This window comes from Delphinapterus leucas, chromosome 20, assembly GCF_059928025.1.
Source record: "Delphinapterus leucas isolate spDelLeu-1000000601 "Yukka" chromosome 20, BTC_Dleu_Yukka2, whole genome shotgun sequence".
NCBI lineage: Eukaryota > Metazoa > Chordata > Mammalia > Artiodactyla > Monodontidae > Delphinapterus > Delphinapterus leucas.
The window spans coordinates 33,148,368-33,164,206 of NC_143148.1; the positions used below are offsets into that span (position 1 = coordinate 33,148,368).

The 15,839-nt window shown below is 52.3% G+C and overlaps 1 protein-coding gene across 1 annotated transcript in view; it reads left to right on the top strand.

Moving 5' to 3' along the window:
- The window catches only part of NLRC5 (NLR family CARD domain containing 5), a 129,943-nt gene that overhangs the window by 4,208 nt on the left and 109,896 nt on the right, over positions 1-15,839 (top strand). Inside the window, exon 2 of the mRNA XM_089903105.1 lies at positions 69-2,564. The gene's annotated coding sequence lies outside the window, so the exon portion shown is untranslated. The remainder of the gene's footprint in view (positions 1-68; positions 2,565-15,839) is intronic.

The window sequence follows — 15,839 nt, forward strand, 5'->3', positions numbered from 1 at the left end:
TTACAGGCACTGGGAAACCAAAAAAAGTTCCTATGACTCACTTTATTGCGATATTCGCTTTATTGCAGTGGACTGCAACCAAACCCGCGGTATCTCCGAGGTGTGCCTGTACTTAGCAACGGGCAGAATCCCCACATTGGTTCCCTCACGTGTGGAGTGAGGCCTATTATGGTAGGAAAACCAAGTGGAAGTCACGAGGACTGCCTCTACCTAGGAAAATGGTAAATGAAAGACAATACTGCATCCCTGGAGGGACTACAGAGACCAGTGCCACCATCAAGGACTTGAGAGATGCAGGGGTGCTGACTCCCACATCTCCATTCAACCCCCGTTCTGTCTGTGCGGAAGACAGATGGATCGTGGAAGGTGACAGTGGATGATCATAAACCGATGACTGGAGGTGGTGGCTCCAATTGCAGCTGCTCTTCCAGATGTGGTTTCATTACTTGAGCAAATTAACACATCCCCTGGTTCCTGGTTTGCAGCTACTGATATGGCAAGTGCTCTTTTCTCAGTACCTGTTAGTAAAGACCACGAAAAGCAGTTTGCTTTCAGCTGGCCAGACCAGCAATACACCTTCACTGTCCTGCCTCGGGTAGATCAACTCTCCAGCTTGATGTCATTATAATTTGGTCTGCAGGTATCTTGATCACCTTTCCCTTCCACAAAATATCCCACAGGTTTAGCATCGATGATATATGCAGATTCCATCTAGAGAACAAGAAGTAGTAACTATAGATATACTGGTAAGACATTTGCATTGTCGATGGTCGGAAATAAATTTCACCAAAAGTCAGGGGCCTTCCACCTCAGTGAAATTTCTAGCAATGCACTGGTTGGGTGCGTGTCAAGATACCTGTTTTTTCAGTGAAGGATAAGTTATTGCATCTGGCCCCTCCTGCAGCCAAAAAACCAGGCACAACACCTAGTTGGCCTCTCTGGATATTGGACCTCTCTGGGTGTGTCACTCTGGCCCATTTACCAAGTGACCTGAAAAGCTGCCTATTTTGAGTGGGGCCCAGAACAAGAGAAAGATTTGCACCAGGTCCAGGCTGCTGTGTGTGCTGCTCTGCCACTTGGGCCACAGGATCCAGCAGATCTCCTGGTGCTTGAAGAGGCGGGGGCAGGCAGGGATGCTGTCTGGAGCTTGCGACAGGTCCCTACAGATGAATCACAGTGGAGGCCCTTAGGATTTGGGGGCAAAGTCCTGCCATCCTCTGCAGATAATCCCTTTCCTTTTGAGTAACTACTGGGCCATTGGATTTACATCTGCAAAGACTCTATTTCCAAATAAGGTCATCCAGGGTTCTGGATGGACGTGAACCTGGGGGGACGCAATTCACCCCACAACAGGGAGAAGTGCTTTCCGGAGACACAACATTGATGTCATTGAACTGGAAGTTCAGACAGCTACCAGCCACTTTGGGCTCCTTAAGCCTCCAAGTCGTCAGGCAGAGAAGGGAGTTATCCTATTGGCTGGGGTGACTGACCCTGACTACCAAGAGGAAATCGGGCTGCTACTATACAATTAAGGAAGAAGATGTGTGGAATCCTTACAGGAGATCCCTAAGGCTACCCTGCCTTAAAGTCGATGGAAAATGCAATTAAGGCAGAACTACTAATGGCCCTGACTCTTCAGGAATGAAGGTTTGGGACACCCCAGCAACCACGACCAGCCAAGGTGCTTGCTGTGGGTGTGGAATGGGTAGTGGAAGAAAGTAGTTGTAAAGACCAGCTACATCTATGTGACCAGTTGCAGAAATGAGGCCTGTAATCATCTTGTAATTTTCATGTAGTTCATCACCTTGTGCTGTTCGTATCTTCAGACACAAACTTGTATAGATATATAGTGAGTATAAAGTGAATCTTTTTGTCTTCTTCCCTTATAACCTTATCATGTAACATAAGATGAATTAATAATAGTTAACTTTACATAACAGGATCTTTCTTCTTTGGCCATGCAGCCTGCGGGATCATATTTCCCCGACCAGAGATCGAACCCCTGCCGCCTGCAGTGGAAGCACAGAGTCTTAACCACTGGACCACCAGGGAAGTCCCTACATCACAGGATTTAGGTTACAGGATCTCACAGAGAAGAGTAACTGTCACCCACGGACTTGGCATCCTCTTCTGGGGAAAGGATCTGTGTGTTCTGGGTTATAGACAGGATAGTTGCATCACATTCGATGGAAGCAAGGCTTTGTTATTTTCTTTATCTGGAGATTAAGTGTGGTTTAAGGACGTGTGCATGGGTAGCAAGCTGATAAAAGGTGAACTGGGCTAGGCCTAGTCATTCAATCAAACACTAATCTAGGTGTTGCCAGGAGGTTATTTTGCAGATGTGATTAACATCTACAATCCGTAGACTTTAAGTAAAGGAGATTATCCTCTGCATCTGAGTTGGCCTCATCCAGCTAGCTGAAAGATCTGAAGAGACAAATTGAGGTTTCCAGAGGACGAAGCCGTTAAGGCCACGGGCGGCAGTATCAGCTTCTTTTCAAGAGTTTCCAGCCTGCCGGCCTGCCCTACAATGTCAGACTCACCTAGCCAGCCTCTACGATCATGTAAGCCCATTTCTTGAAAGACAGAAACAAGCAAATAATCTCCTATGGGTTCTTTTTCTCTGCTAGAGCCCTGACTGCTAGAGGGCCCCAGCTCTGGAGGTTAGGAGTCCTGCTCCTCAGCCTGGTGCACCACACTGACCAGTGGGGTGGCTGCCAGGCAGGCTGTGTCCCTTGTTCAGAATCAGCTGCCCCCCGGCTCTGCTTGAGACCAAAGGCATATGGGGGCAGCTCCAGAGAAGGTATAAGGCTTTGCTCTGTGCCTCACAAAGAAGGTTTCCCATTCCAGAAGTGAGCTGGGCAGCCTTGGGGAAATGGGAAGAGGCAGCCTCCGCTGGAAGCACGTCCTTAGGGTGGAAGGGGTGGGATATAACGGTGCAGGGAGCAGGAAGTGAGGTGGGGCTAGCTGTCTCCGACGTGACACATCCAAGAGTGGCTTTGCCCGCAGTGGTACCCAGTGGCCCGGCAGCAGCCGACTCGGACGCTCTGATGCCTGTGGTACTCAGGCATGGCAGGAGCTTGCGTTCCCGGCCACACAGCTGGCTGAAGAACACACAGGCAGGCACGTGTCACGGGGTCGACAGTCACAGTTACGCACTCAGGACCTTCCTGGTGCCGGGTGTTCCTGCCCTCATGGAGCTTACATCCTGGCAGGATGACAGAGACTAAAGAAGGAAACAAGTGGACATAAAATGACAAGTACTGGGGAAAAAACAGAAAGAAAAGAGAATAATGGGATGGGGGACACTAGTTAGCAGTGGGTTTGGGGGAGGACAAGTGGTTAGACAGTGGTCAGGGAAGGCCTCTGAGGAGGTGACGCCGGAATGATGAGCTGAAGCAAACCAAGCAAAGATTTGGGGAAGGGTCTTCCAAGTAGATAGGTGAGTGCAAAGGTCCTGAGGCAGGAACAAGGTCAGCATAGCCAATGCCTTAGAAGGTGGCAGGCGGCTGAAGTTGAGTGAAGGGGGTGGTGGGTGAAGGGATCCAAAAGTGGGGGGACAGATCATATAGGGCCTTCTAGGCCATCGTAAGGAATGTGGGTTCTAGTCAAAGTGAGATGGGATCCATTGGAGGAGTCATAAGGGAGGGAACAGTATGGTCTGATGGATTATAGTTCAAGGACCTGGAGTTTTCCGGGGTGGGGGGGAGGGAGGAGAAACGATTTACACACAAGGGGTATAGGAGGGAAGACTGTGTACTGAGAACCTGCGGGGAAGGCCTCAAATCCAGGGTCAGAGCTGGGAGCTGAGGGCATGGAGGAGAGTGCCAGTGACGACAGAAGGCAGGTGGGAGGATTTGGGGTCAGGGAGGACTAGGGGGTGGGTTGGCTGAGGGCTGCAGGGAGCTGCAGAGGGTAAGAGTCCTGGTGTGGGCTGACTGGGAGACCCGCATCTAGGTGGTGCTGGAGACAGACAGGGAGGCGTTGGCAGGATGAGGCCTGAGAGGTCGTCCCTAGGGAAGGGCAGAGGGTGCAAGGGCAGGAGAGCTGGTTTGAGCCCTGGGGCCTCTCCAGGCTGAGCCCCTGCTCCCTCATCCAAAACATAGACCCCTAGGACATAAACTGCTCTGTCCACCCCACAGGGGCCATGAGGCTCAAAATAACGCAGTGTTCCCCAAAGGTGGCAAACGTGCCCTGGGGTGGGTGTGCAGAACCAAATCTAGAGGGTCTGTCCCTTATTTTAATAACCGTGTTACTTTTCAATGTATTAGATAAGCGTATTTTTCTACTTAAAGTGGAGATACGAAGTTCCCTTTTAAAATACATTTAAGTAAAGCGAGTCGGTTTAAAAGGTTAAGTAAGTAACAGTCTAAAGCATGTACAGAGAAGGCAGAAATCATGGCAGTAGTTTTTGAATGATGGAGGTCAGGAAACACTAAAAGCTTTGTGAACATACAGCCCATGAAAATGTTTTAAAAAAAAAGACACGAATCTCATCGCGATCGTTTGTTTGGGTGGCTCTTGTGGGTTCATGTGCACACGTCTGGGCGTGTACGTCTCATAGGCAGATGTAGCTGGGGTTGGTGTGTAGGGGACCTGTGTGTGTACGTGGGATGTGCACATCCGTGCACACACACACGCAAGGTTATTTGTATGTGCACGTGGATTGCTTTACCTGGGCAGGTGTGTGGATACAGGTACACCAGGTATGCGAGCATTTTGGGTTACAGCCGCCTCCCCCTCCCAGCCCTCAGCGCTACCCAGTGGCACTGGGCTGGGCCGGAAGCCTGGGGCCAGCTGGTCTCCAGCCACCAGGGGGCAGCAGAGGCCGAGCAGGGCCTTCTTCAGGACGGGTCTCCTCTGAGTTTGGCATGCGAGGCCCTCTGAAGTCTCCCTCTGTCCTGTCCCCACTTCCCCAGATCGCCCCAGGCCTCTGCCAGATTAGCCAGTGGCCCGTGGCTGAGGCTTGCTGGAAGACCTAGGACTCAGAAAATGGACCTGTGGTCGTAGATGGTTTGGGACTCCTGGGGTCATGGGGGGAAGGGACCCGGGTTCCTGAGGTGGTGGCATCTGGAATTCTGGGGGGGTGTACAGCTGGCTGGCCACTTCTGACTCTTCTGCAGGCTGGGCTCTGGGTCTCTTCTCAGGGGTGCTCTGTAGCTGTCTGTCTCCCTTACTCTCAGCCCCACGCCTGCTCAGAATACAGCTGAACCCTTGGGCTCACCCCTGGCTTGTGGCGAGTAGGCCCCTCCGAGGCTCCCAGGTTGGCATCACAGGGGCAACTGGATCCTAGAGCCCTTCGGCTCTGTCCCCGCATCCAGGGCCACCACCTGCACTAACAGGGAGGAGCACCCCCAGGTCAGCCCAGTGGCGGCAGTGACTAACCCAAATCCCGGAAGCCCCCACAGTTTTTCCATCCACAAATATGTAACGAGGTCCTACTGTGTGCCGGGCACTGCTGCAGAAACTCACCTTCTAGTGATGGGTGACACTTCTTCCCTGCCAGCCTTGAGGACCGAGGCCTCGCTAGAGCAGAGTATATTAACACCCAGCCTGGAGAAGAGGATGAGCCATGCTGATAAGACAGCCGACTGTGGGCCAGGCAAGCAATACCCCCTTTAATTCTCCCACCAACCCTAGGAGATGTGTAAAATGCGCCCATTTTATGCTTGAAGAAACTGAGGCTCTGAGAGGTTAAGTGGCTTACCCAAGTTGCACAGCCGGTGTGTGGCCCATGCTGGGAGCCACGTGTAGCCTGCTCGCATTCATAAGTTCTCTTTCTTTAGAGACCCCTGGGCACGACGTAGACACAGCTGCCTCCTCTTTGTTGTGACTGAATATGAAGGAGCAAAGTCAGTCCTCCGGGGACTCAAGGGTGACTTTATCTCCCCCATCCTTGCCCTCACCCCCACCCCAGGTGACCAAGTTAACAATCTAGTGTGTGTCCTTCCAAATAATCCGACATGGACCTACATGTACGTAATCAGGGTCTGGGGCTGTCGTCGTTATCTGCTTTAGAGACTTTCTTCTCTCTCGGGAAACTGGCAAACTGAACAATGCCCCCTCCCCCTCCCCCACTAAAAAGCTATCCCCGCCCTAATCCCTAGCTGACTTTTTGCACTTTTACAATCATCATGATGTAGGATTCCATTTACACAAAAGGTCCAGAGCAGATTTGTGGTTGCCAGGGGCTGGGGGGTTGGGAGGAGTGACTGCTTATTGGGTATGGAGTTTCCCTTTAGGGTGAAGAAGGTGTTCTGGAATTTGACGTTTGCACGCAACGCTGTGAGTGTATTAAATGTCGCTGCACTGTACCTTTTAAAATGGTAAACTCTAAGGTATGTGTACTTTACCATAATAAAAGTAAAAGAGGATTAAATGAGATGATGTAAACAGCATATAGCTCAGAAATATAGCTGAGATTATGATTATTAAGTTTTAAGAATTTAAGACGCAGGGTTCTAAGTTTGAAGGGATAGATTTTTTTTATTGAAATAGTTGATTTAAAATGTTGTATTAGTTTCTGGTGTACAGCAAAGTGATTGTTTTATATATATATATTCTTTTTCAGATTCTTTTCCCATGCAGATTATTACAAAATATTGAGTATAGTTCCCTGTGCTATACAGTAGGTCCTTGTTGTTTATCTGTTTTATGTATAGTAATGTGTATCTGTTAATCCCAACCTCTTAACTTATCCCTCCCGGCCAGGGATAGATTTTTTTTTTTGGTTTTGGTTTTTGGTTTTGGTTGGTTGCTTGGTTGGTTCTATTTGTTTTATTTTGCCTTTTAAACCTTTTTTTAAAAGCTAAATTTATTTTATTTATTTATTTTTGGCTGCGTTGGGTCTTCGTTGCTGCGTGCAGGCTTTCTCTAGTTGTGGTGAGCGGGGGCTGCTCTTCGTTGCGGTGCGCGGGCCTCTCATTGTCGTGGCTTCTCTTTGTTGCAGAGCACAGGCTCTAGGCACGCAGGCTTCAGTAGTTGTGGTGCATGGGCTTCAGTAGTTGTGGCTCGCGGGCTCTAGAGTGCAGACTCAGTAGTTGTGGCGCATGGGCTTAGTTGCTCTGTGGCGTGTGGGATCTTCCCAGACCAGGGCTCGAACCCATGTCCCCTGCATTGGCAGGTGGATTCTTAAACACTGCGCCACCAGTGAAGCCCTTATTTTGCTTTTTAATCCATTACCCCCTGGGCCTCTCATACTCCCATGCCAGGCCCCCCAGCAGCCAGCTGCACTAAAGGATGGGCATGCCTCCCTCTCTGCTGTGGGTACAGCCGCGACCGCCAGAACCCTGGCCGGGGCACCCTCAGTCACTGCCCTCCACGACCCCAGGAGTGGAATATGAACAGCAGCCAGGAGGACAGTAGCCCGCCAGGGAGTCTTCCCGTTCCTGGGAAATGGAGCCCATTAACGAGGCTCCCGAGCCCCAGCCCGTGGATGGGGGTGTTGGGGATTCCTGGGCGGAATCTCTGCCCTCCAGCCCCCACCCTGCTGTGGCCAATGGGCGCATGCCTGCTCTTCATACCCTCGCGATGACTGTGGGTATGTACCCCCCAGGGGCTGGGTGCCCAGGAGAAATAGGCCCCCCCTAGCTGGGCCTTGGGAATCAGTGAGGCTCACCCAGCTCTGTGAGTGGGTGTATCACGTGGGGCTAGGGAGGGACCTGCCCGGGAGCAGTCTGGGCAAGCCCTCCCTTTGTGGATAGCATCCTGTCACATCCTTGCGGCCCTGGCTCCCTGCCTGAGGACTCTTGAGAAGGAGAAATCGGCTGTTTGGTCTCAGCTGCTAAGGGGAATTCTTGGCCCCAGCTGTGAGTAAAACACTGTATGTCATAGTTTTTGAAAAATAATACATTCATGTGACCCAAAATTCAAAAGGTGTGGAATTCTCCCACCCCTTTCTCCCAGACACCCAGTTCCTCCCAGAGGTAGCCCATGTTTTCAGCATCTTGTGTACCCACCCAGAGATACTTTGTGCTGATCAAGCAAAAGCCTATATATAGGACTCTTTTTTTTTTTACTGGAGTATAATTGCTTTACAATGTTGTTAGCTTCTGCTGTACAGCAAAGTGAATCAGCTATATGTATACATATTGGGTCCGCTGCCTTTATCTCCTTGGATGCAAAGGGCAACGGTCAACATTTTCCCATTTTACAGATGAGGCAGCTGAGGTTCAGAGAGAGCCAGTGACCAATCCACGGTGACACAGTGAGTGAGTCAAGGGCCAACTAGACCCGATCCCTGACTCCCAGTGTGTGCTCCTACCCACCCCCACTCGGGGCTCGGGGACTTGTGAAAGCCCTCTGCACAGAATACAGACCTTATAGTTTAGGTCCTCCTCCTGATGTCCATCAGCTCCATCATCTAGAATATGTTAGGGCGCCTCTCTGAGCTCAGATCCCTCACCTATGAAATGAAGATAATAACTGATAGCTCCTTAGGAGGTTATCGTAAGAACCAAATAAGATAAAGCATGTAAAGGGCTCAGCACAGCACCTGGCTTTTCTACGCCATTCAACAAGCTTTTATTGCGGGCCTACTATGTGCTGAGCACCTACTATGTGAGGATCCAGTGCAGCCATGATCCTGGCTCAGGGAGCTCACAGCCTAGCAGGCTCACAATAAGAGCTCAGTGAATGGTGGATGTTATTATTCAGCAAATAGTCATCTTGCCTCCTGGTTCTGGGAAGCGGAGGTGAGACCACCGTACCTGAGTCTCCACCCAAGTCTAGAATGTGAGACTGTGAGAGGAGGGGCTGGCATCTTGTTCCCCACCCTCTGTGTCCCTGACTGGGGTCACATTAGTTGAGTAGGTGCTCAGTAAATATTTGTGGAATGAATGTGCAGAGGCAAAAACCTTTGTGGAGGAAAGCCCCTCACCCCCCCGCCACACACACACACGCATGCACGGACACACAGACAGATTGCTCCAGGATGGGAGGGCTGACAAGTGACTTGATTTCCTTTTCTCTGTGACTTTTGACTATGCAGATGCCAGTGTTATATTTTAAAACTTAATTGATTAATATTTAAAAATGGAATGGCACAAGAGCTCATCCATGGTGAACCATGCTATGTGTCCTGTGACTGGTACTGAAGAGAATTCAGAACGGGAGGGGGTGGCAAGGACGAGGTACGTACTCCAGGAAGGCGTCCTATAGAGGGTGGCCACAGAGACAGACCGTGGCACTAGGAGCCATGATCATTGTCAGCCTGGCTCCTGTTACCATCTTAGGACGTGGGGTTAAGTTCAGTGTGGCAGAACGCCATTCTCTCGGTGTGTCCCCAGGCCTCCTGCCCCGCTGGACCTAGGCTTCCCAGACTTCCGGAGCTGCAACTGTGAGGTGCCAGGTGAGTGCCAGCACGTCCCTCTGTGTGTTCGCCTGTCGGTAGAGCTCCTGGCGGTGCGGGAGGGGGACACTGACGGTGAGTGCGCTGCTCGGTCCTGGGTGTGGCAGGCGTTCACTCAGAGTTGTTCCCTTCCTACCTCTCAATCCTCTGGAAGCCAAGGACATGGGAACCCAGCTGGCAGGAGTGGTCCCGACACCCCCAAAATTCTGATTCCAGGCTACTGTAATTGCAAAGAGACCTTGAAGGGTGCCAGCATGGGGCCGGAGGTGTACTCCAAGATAGCCCCTTGCCTCATTCTGCCCCAGAGACAGGCTGTCGGTGAGGGAGGGGGTTTGGGAAGCTCCAAGGAGGGCAAAAGCTCTGGGGAGACAGCAGGTCAATGGGGGCAAAGAAAGAACCCAAGGTGGGGAGGCCCTCTCACTGACTGCTGTGTGGCCTCAAGCAGCTCGCTTCCTGTCTCTGGGCCTCAGCCTCTTGCACAGTTCAATAAGGGAGGCTAAGGGCAATGATCTCTAAACCAGAATACGGAAGTGTGAGGCACGTACCCCTGGGGGCGTGCATTAAGTACCCTGGTACCAAATTCCAGCGAGGGAAAACCCACAAAGCTGTCTCCCTTTTTGAACTGAGTTTTGATTTACATGCAACAGCATGCTTCAAACTTAGGGTCATTGTCGAGCGAGAGTATCTGGCAACAATGAAATGTCTTCATTTTATTGTCATTATATGTTAGCCTCTTTCTATTTATGGCAAAAGAGATAACATTTATTTTTACATACATTTGTTTAAGTAAAAAAAAGAATAAATTTTGTTTTAAGTATTAAGCAATTATCCAGATACATAGGAGAGGGCAAACATGGTGCCAGGTGGTAGAGGGGAGACAAGCAGAAGGTGGGAATCCTGGCTGGATGCCTGGCTCTGAACCTGAGAGAAGGCCGGAAGGGCAGCAAATTAGGCAAGACCCTCTGCCCCGGAAGTGCCTCCTGTCCCGTGGGAGCTGTGCAGACATGAGCTCTGCGTGGGCCCCCCCACGGCTGCCCGAGAACCACGCTCGCTGCCTCTCTCCTGCCCCCAGTCCTGCTGGGCAGTGACTGCGCCTGCCCCAAAGGCATTTTGTACCAGGCGTTGTGTACCGAGTTACCAAGCCTGCCCTCCTGGGGTGTAAGTACCACCACCACTGCTCTGTGCATGCATCTGTCTGTCCACCCATTTGTCTGTCGGTCCGGGGCTCCTTTGGGGGGCATCCACTGAGGAGGAGCCTCCCTGGCCAGAAGCCAGCTCTGATGCAGGGGCTGCCACACTGTAGCCCAGAGAGAGGACAGCCCTGGGCTGAGTGGAGCAGTCCTCACTCTCTCCTGTCCTCACCTTCAAGTCAAGCTCTTTGGTGAGAAGGTCCCTGAGGGGCTGCAAACAGCCTGATGTGGGAGTTTGTGTTTGCCTGGGACCCAGGATCATTCTGGGGTTCGAGTTAAGTTTCAGAGCAGAGCCAGGTTTAGGGTCAGGTTAGAAGGTGAAGGTTAGGAGGTCCGTGTGTATTTGGTGTTGGGGATCCTTCCATGGCTGGAGTCAGGGGTTAGCATGAGCCCAGGATGGGGAGGCTCTGTCACTCAGTCACTGCTGTGTGACCTTGGTCAGCTCCCCTACCTTCTCTGGGCCCCAGCCTCTTAAGGGCATAGGGAGGCTAAATGCAATGATCTCTAAAATGCAGGATCTCAAAGTTTGAGTCCCAGGACTAAACACTCAGTTTGTATTTAGGGGAGGAGGTGTCCCAGCACAGTGACGGGTGACGCTGGGCTTAGTGTGTGGCTGGGTTCAGAGGCTGCCATTTGACTAGGATCATGGGGTTCCTGTGTGTTGGGATCCAGAGGCTAGGGTATGACTGGGATCTCTGGCCAGGGTCAGGGGTCAGAGCTCTCTCTCTATGTGCCCTGAGCGTAGCCATCTAACTTATGCCAGAGTGAGGCCAAGTCCAGCCCCTCATCCCAAAGAGGCTGAGCCACAGCTGAGGCCAGGGGACAGGGCACTGGTCCTGGGCCTGCAGCCCCTCACCACTGCCCTCCCTCCTCATGAGCCAGGAGACCGCCAAGGTGATCCAGACAGCCTCCAGCGATATCAAGGGCAAAGGGCCATGGTGACCCTTGGCCAGGTCAAGTAAGGTCTGCACAAGTGAGTCAGGTCTGGAGTGTGAACAGCTGGGGGTTGGTGGGGAGTAGCCTGAAACTTGCCCCCAGCCCCCGGAGAGCAAGGGCAGCCAGGAGAGCTCAGACCTCCCCACCTGACTTGACACCAGGGCCAGAAGCCTGGTATTGCACAACCTGCCCCCACCATGCTGCTTCAACCCACTCACCATCCGCCAGTGCCCCTGTGGGGATTTATTGGAAGGTATCAGTCTCTCCAACAGCCCCAGTAAGATTCGGGCCTTAGAACAGCCCTTTCTCTCCCCTACTGATGGGGTCTTTTTTGGGTAGAGGGAGGCAGGGTAGTAAGATCTCTTGGCAAACTGAGTCTCCGGACTTTACCTGGGCTGAGGCTGTGCTATAGGCCAGGCGCCTTTACAAACAATACCTCATTTTACCTTCAGCACATCCCTCTACTGGCCCTGCTTACTGAACAAGGAAACAGGAGCTCGGAGAGGCTAAGCAGCTTGGAGGTCACACAGCGAGGCTAGCAGCGGCAAGCTCAGGTTCCAACCCAGGTCTGAGCACTAGGCTTGGCCCCTGGAACACGACACATCCACCTTCTGGGCCCCTCAGGGTGCAAGGGAACAGATTCTGTGTCTGTATATCTGTGTGAGGCCTCAGGGATGGGGAAGACACTGCTCAGGGACCTAATCTTTGTCCTAAAACCTCATCTTCCCCAAACCGCCCCCCCCCCCGCCCCCCAAGGACAAGCTCAATAAAGGTGGACTCTGATTTGCACAGGTAACCAACCTGGTGCTGGAGTCGGTGTAAACATTTTACTACCACTAGGGGGCGCTGGCGATGCTGAATGCCACCGTTACCTCTTGGGAGGAAAGCACCTGCCGCCAGCAGCTGGAGTGGGGGTATCCCAGGTCTAGTGGGGCATCCAACGGGGCTGCCCCAGCCCCGCACTCTCTGTGTAACATTAGGCTTCAGTTTCCCTTCTATAAAATGAGGATAAAGCCATCTTAGACCTACATCACAAGAGGTCAGAGATGGCAAAGTTGCCTGGAGAAGTTAAAAGAGATATTACCCTGAATAAATCATCAACAATTCAATAAGACCAAACTTCCATAGAATAAATTTCATTAATATATAACTTATCCAAAATAAACATGGGTGGAGTAGAGATTAAATGTGATTGACCATGACTGATGCTAGGTGAAGCTGGACTCAGCTCCAGGAGGATAGGGCAGGGCTCTGCCCACTGCATCCCTGGGCAGTGCAGGATGACAAGAAGTGGAGATGTGACAAAGACACCCCCTTGCCTCTTCCCAGGCCCCCGACGCCCTTCCTTATTTCCCTTTGTTCTCCCAGCGTCCAGATCAGCCACCTGTCGGTCTCCAGCAGCCAGGTAGAGTTGGTGGAAGACAAGCCCACCAATGTCTCCATTCAGAATGCGCCTGTGATCTTCAAGGGGACCCTGGGGTGCCTGGAGATAAGCATTCCCATTCAGCTGACACGCCTCTCCCTGGCCCTCTCTGGGCTGAGGGCGGAGAGAGGGTCTTGGGCCGTGGCCTCCTTGCAGGTTGAGGGTTGATCAGCCTGTCGACTTTGAAATCGACTCTACTGACCTTCAGATCAACACACACAGCTGAATATGTGTCCTACTCCCTCTGGGGAGGCAGGGAGGCTGGACTCCAGGAATCGACCGCAGTGGAGAGGGAAGGCTAGGCAGACCAAGGATTCTGAGGCTGCCAAAGATGGTCCAGCCTGGGAAGTTTGCTGGCTGGGGGAGCCCAAAGCTAGCCTAGCTCCTGGCTGGCCTGGGCAGCACATGGGCTCTGCCTGGAGGCCGAGGCTGCCCTGATGTGGTGTCAGGGGACTCTGCAGCCTGTGATTCTGGCAGTGTGTGGACCAATGCCCCTGAATGCTACCTATCTTTCCACAGGCCGCTCCTGCATCTCCAAGGGGAGTGCAAGTAAGTACGCTGCCTCTGTGGCCCCCATTTCTACTTGTGCCCCTTCCTGTTAGCATGAGCCCCAGGAGTATGGAAGGGTGGTGTGTCCACTGCCCCTCCGAGGGTCAACCCCAGACCATGCCTGTGGCAGCCAAGCCTGGGGGATCAGTCTTTTCAGTGGGGTCATTACCTACCTCTCCCCATCAACGCCCCCTTAAAGGCTGGAAAAAAAGAATCGCTTACAGTTACTGAGAACTTGCTATGAGCCAAGCACTTTTCCAAGCCATTTGCATGGATTAGTTAATTTACATCCTCACAACCCAACCCTGGAAGGTAGATTGTGTTATTAACCCCATTCTTACATATGGGCAAACTGAGGCACAGAGAGCTTAGGAAGGAAAGAAAAACTCATATCTGCTGGCATCCCAGGCATCACACAAGTTCGCAGCTACAGTTCCTAGCCAAGCTAAGTAACTGGCTGAGGACACACAGCTCGCCACTAGGGGATGGGGGCAGGATTTGAAACCAGCAGCCCCCCTGACTCTGGAACCTGAGATCCTGAGTACTCTACTCAGATCTTTGTCTTGGCCAACCCTCTGTCAAATTGCTGTGAGCATCCCTGATTCAGGCCCCTCTCTGCCCATGGAGCAGTTGGACACATGTGTGAATCTGGATTCAGGCATATCCATATGTGTGAGTGTAACAGGTATGAACATCACGGGCAATGGGGCCTCCCGAGGAACTCTGGGCTGACTAACACTCAGGTCCGAGGCTCCTTCTGAGGCTCAGTGTTCTTAGCTGTGAAATGGGGTTATAGCTGGGTTATAGGAGGATTCCAAGGCTGACAGAGCCCTGAGCAGTGCCTGGCACACAGTAGGCGCTCAATGGATGCACAGGACTGGAGCGCCGCAGCACTTGCTCCCTTCAGGCCCAGGTGGACCAAGCAGCTGTTCACCGACTTCATCTCCTTCACCCTGAAGCTGGTCCTAAAGGGACAGGTGAGCGGGGCTCGCCTACCCCTCTGGCCCGACCACTCATTGTGGGGAGCAGTCCAGGGTTATGCCCCAAGGTTGGGTCCTCCTCCCCCCATTGCCCTTCCCTGAGAAACAGCCACCACTTCCCAGTGTGGTCAGCCCCCTGTGCCTGTTCCCAGCACTGCCACCCCCACGTGGCCCTGCCCCTCTTCTGGTCTCCTTTCCAGCCTGGTGAGCCGCCTGCCCTGTCCGCCCCAGATCTGCGAAGAGATCTGCATCATCTCCAACATCATAGCCAACTGAGTCCAGACAAGGGCTGGTGAGTGTGCTTTGGTCTACATGCCTTGGAAGGCAGTGGTGGGAACCAGGAGGCCACCTTTGGTCACTGTGCAACCTTGGGACAGTCATTGCCCCTATCTGGGTCTCACAGCCCCTGTGTGGCTCTACCGTTTGGTGATTAGTTATGGCCAGGCTATGGCAAGTCACTTCCCCTCAGGGCTGCTGCCTGTCAGGCTGTGACCTTGGGCAAGTCACGTAACCTCTCTGAACCTCTGTTTTCTCATCTGCAAGATGGGGGTGATAATAGCAACTACCCCATACGGAGGTTGTGAGAATTGAGTGGAAAAAAATGTAAATAAAATGCTTAAGATGGTACCCGGCCCAGTTGGTCCCTGTTATTACTACTGCTGTTACTAGCCTGGTACCCCCAGCATGAGCATACTGTCAAGTACTTCTCAAGCAGCAGCAAACAACAGGTGAAAGCTAAGAGGAAGAAAGTGGTTTGGAGATCTAAGACTCCCTGAGTCTCTTCCCTCCCTTCCCATACAGCCTTGGGCTAAGGGGGAACTCCCACAAGGCTGTGCAGTGAAGAAAAAACTACTCAGGACTCAGTTTTCTCATCTGTCTAATGGGGACATCACCGGGCCTTTGAGAGAGACCCAGGACAAGAGGAGAAGGTGATCTGAGAGGTAGGAAGCACTGTCCTGTCCCAGTCCTAACACGAATACAAGCCAATGTTTGCAGAACGTGCTACCAACCAAATACTTGACTTAGATTAACTGTGGAATGCTCACAATCACCCAGCAAGGAAGGTAGTGCTAACAGCCCATTTTATGGATGGAGAAACTGAAATTTAGGGAGTCGAGGGGAACCCATCCCCCCTCCCCCAAGCTGGGAAGCAGAAGAGCAGAATTTGAGCCTGGGCCATCTAAAAATTCCAAGTCCCTGTTCTTACTACGTCATAACTGCTCCCCCTGTGGTTGGCCAGCAGAGGGGGAGGTGGCCAGGCTGAGCGATGTGCCCGGCTCTTTGGACCCTGGCATGTAGTAGGTACTCAGTGAACAGAGGCAATAAAGGACAGTGAAACCCACTGGGTAGACCCTCTGGGCTCCTGTGGGGGCCTTAGGAGGGGAGACCCCTGGTGGCACCAGGTCCGGGGC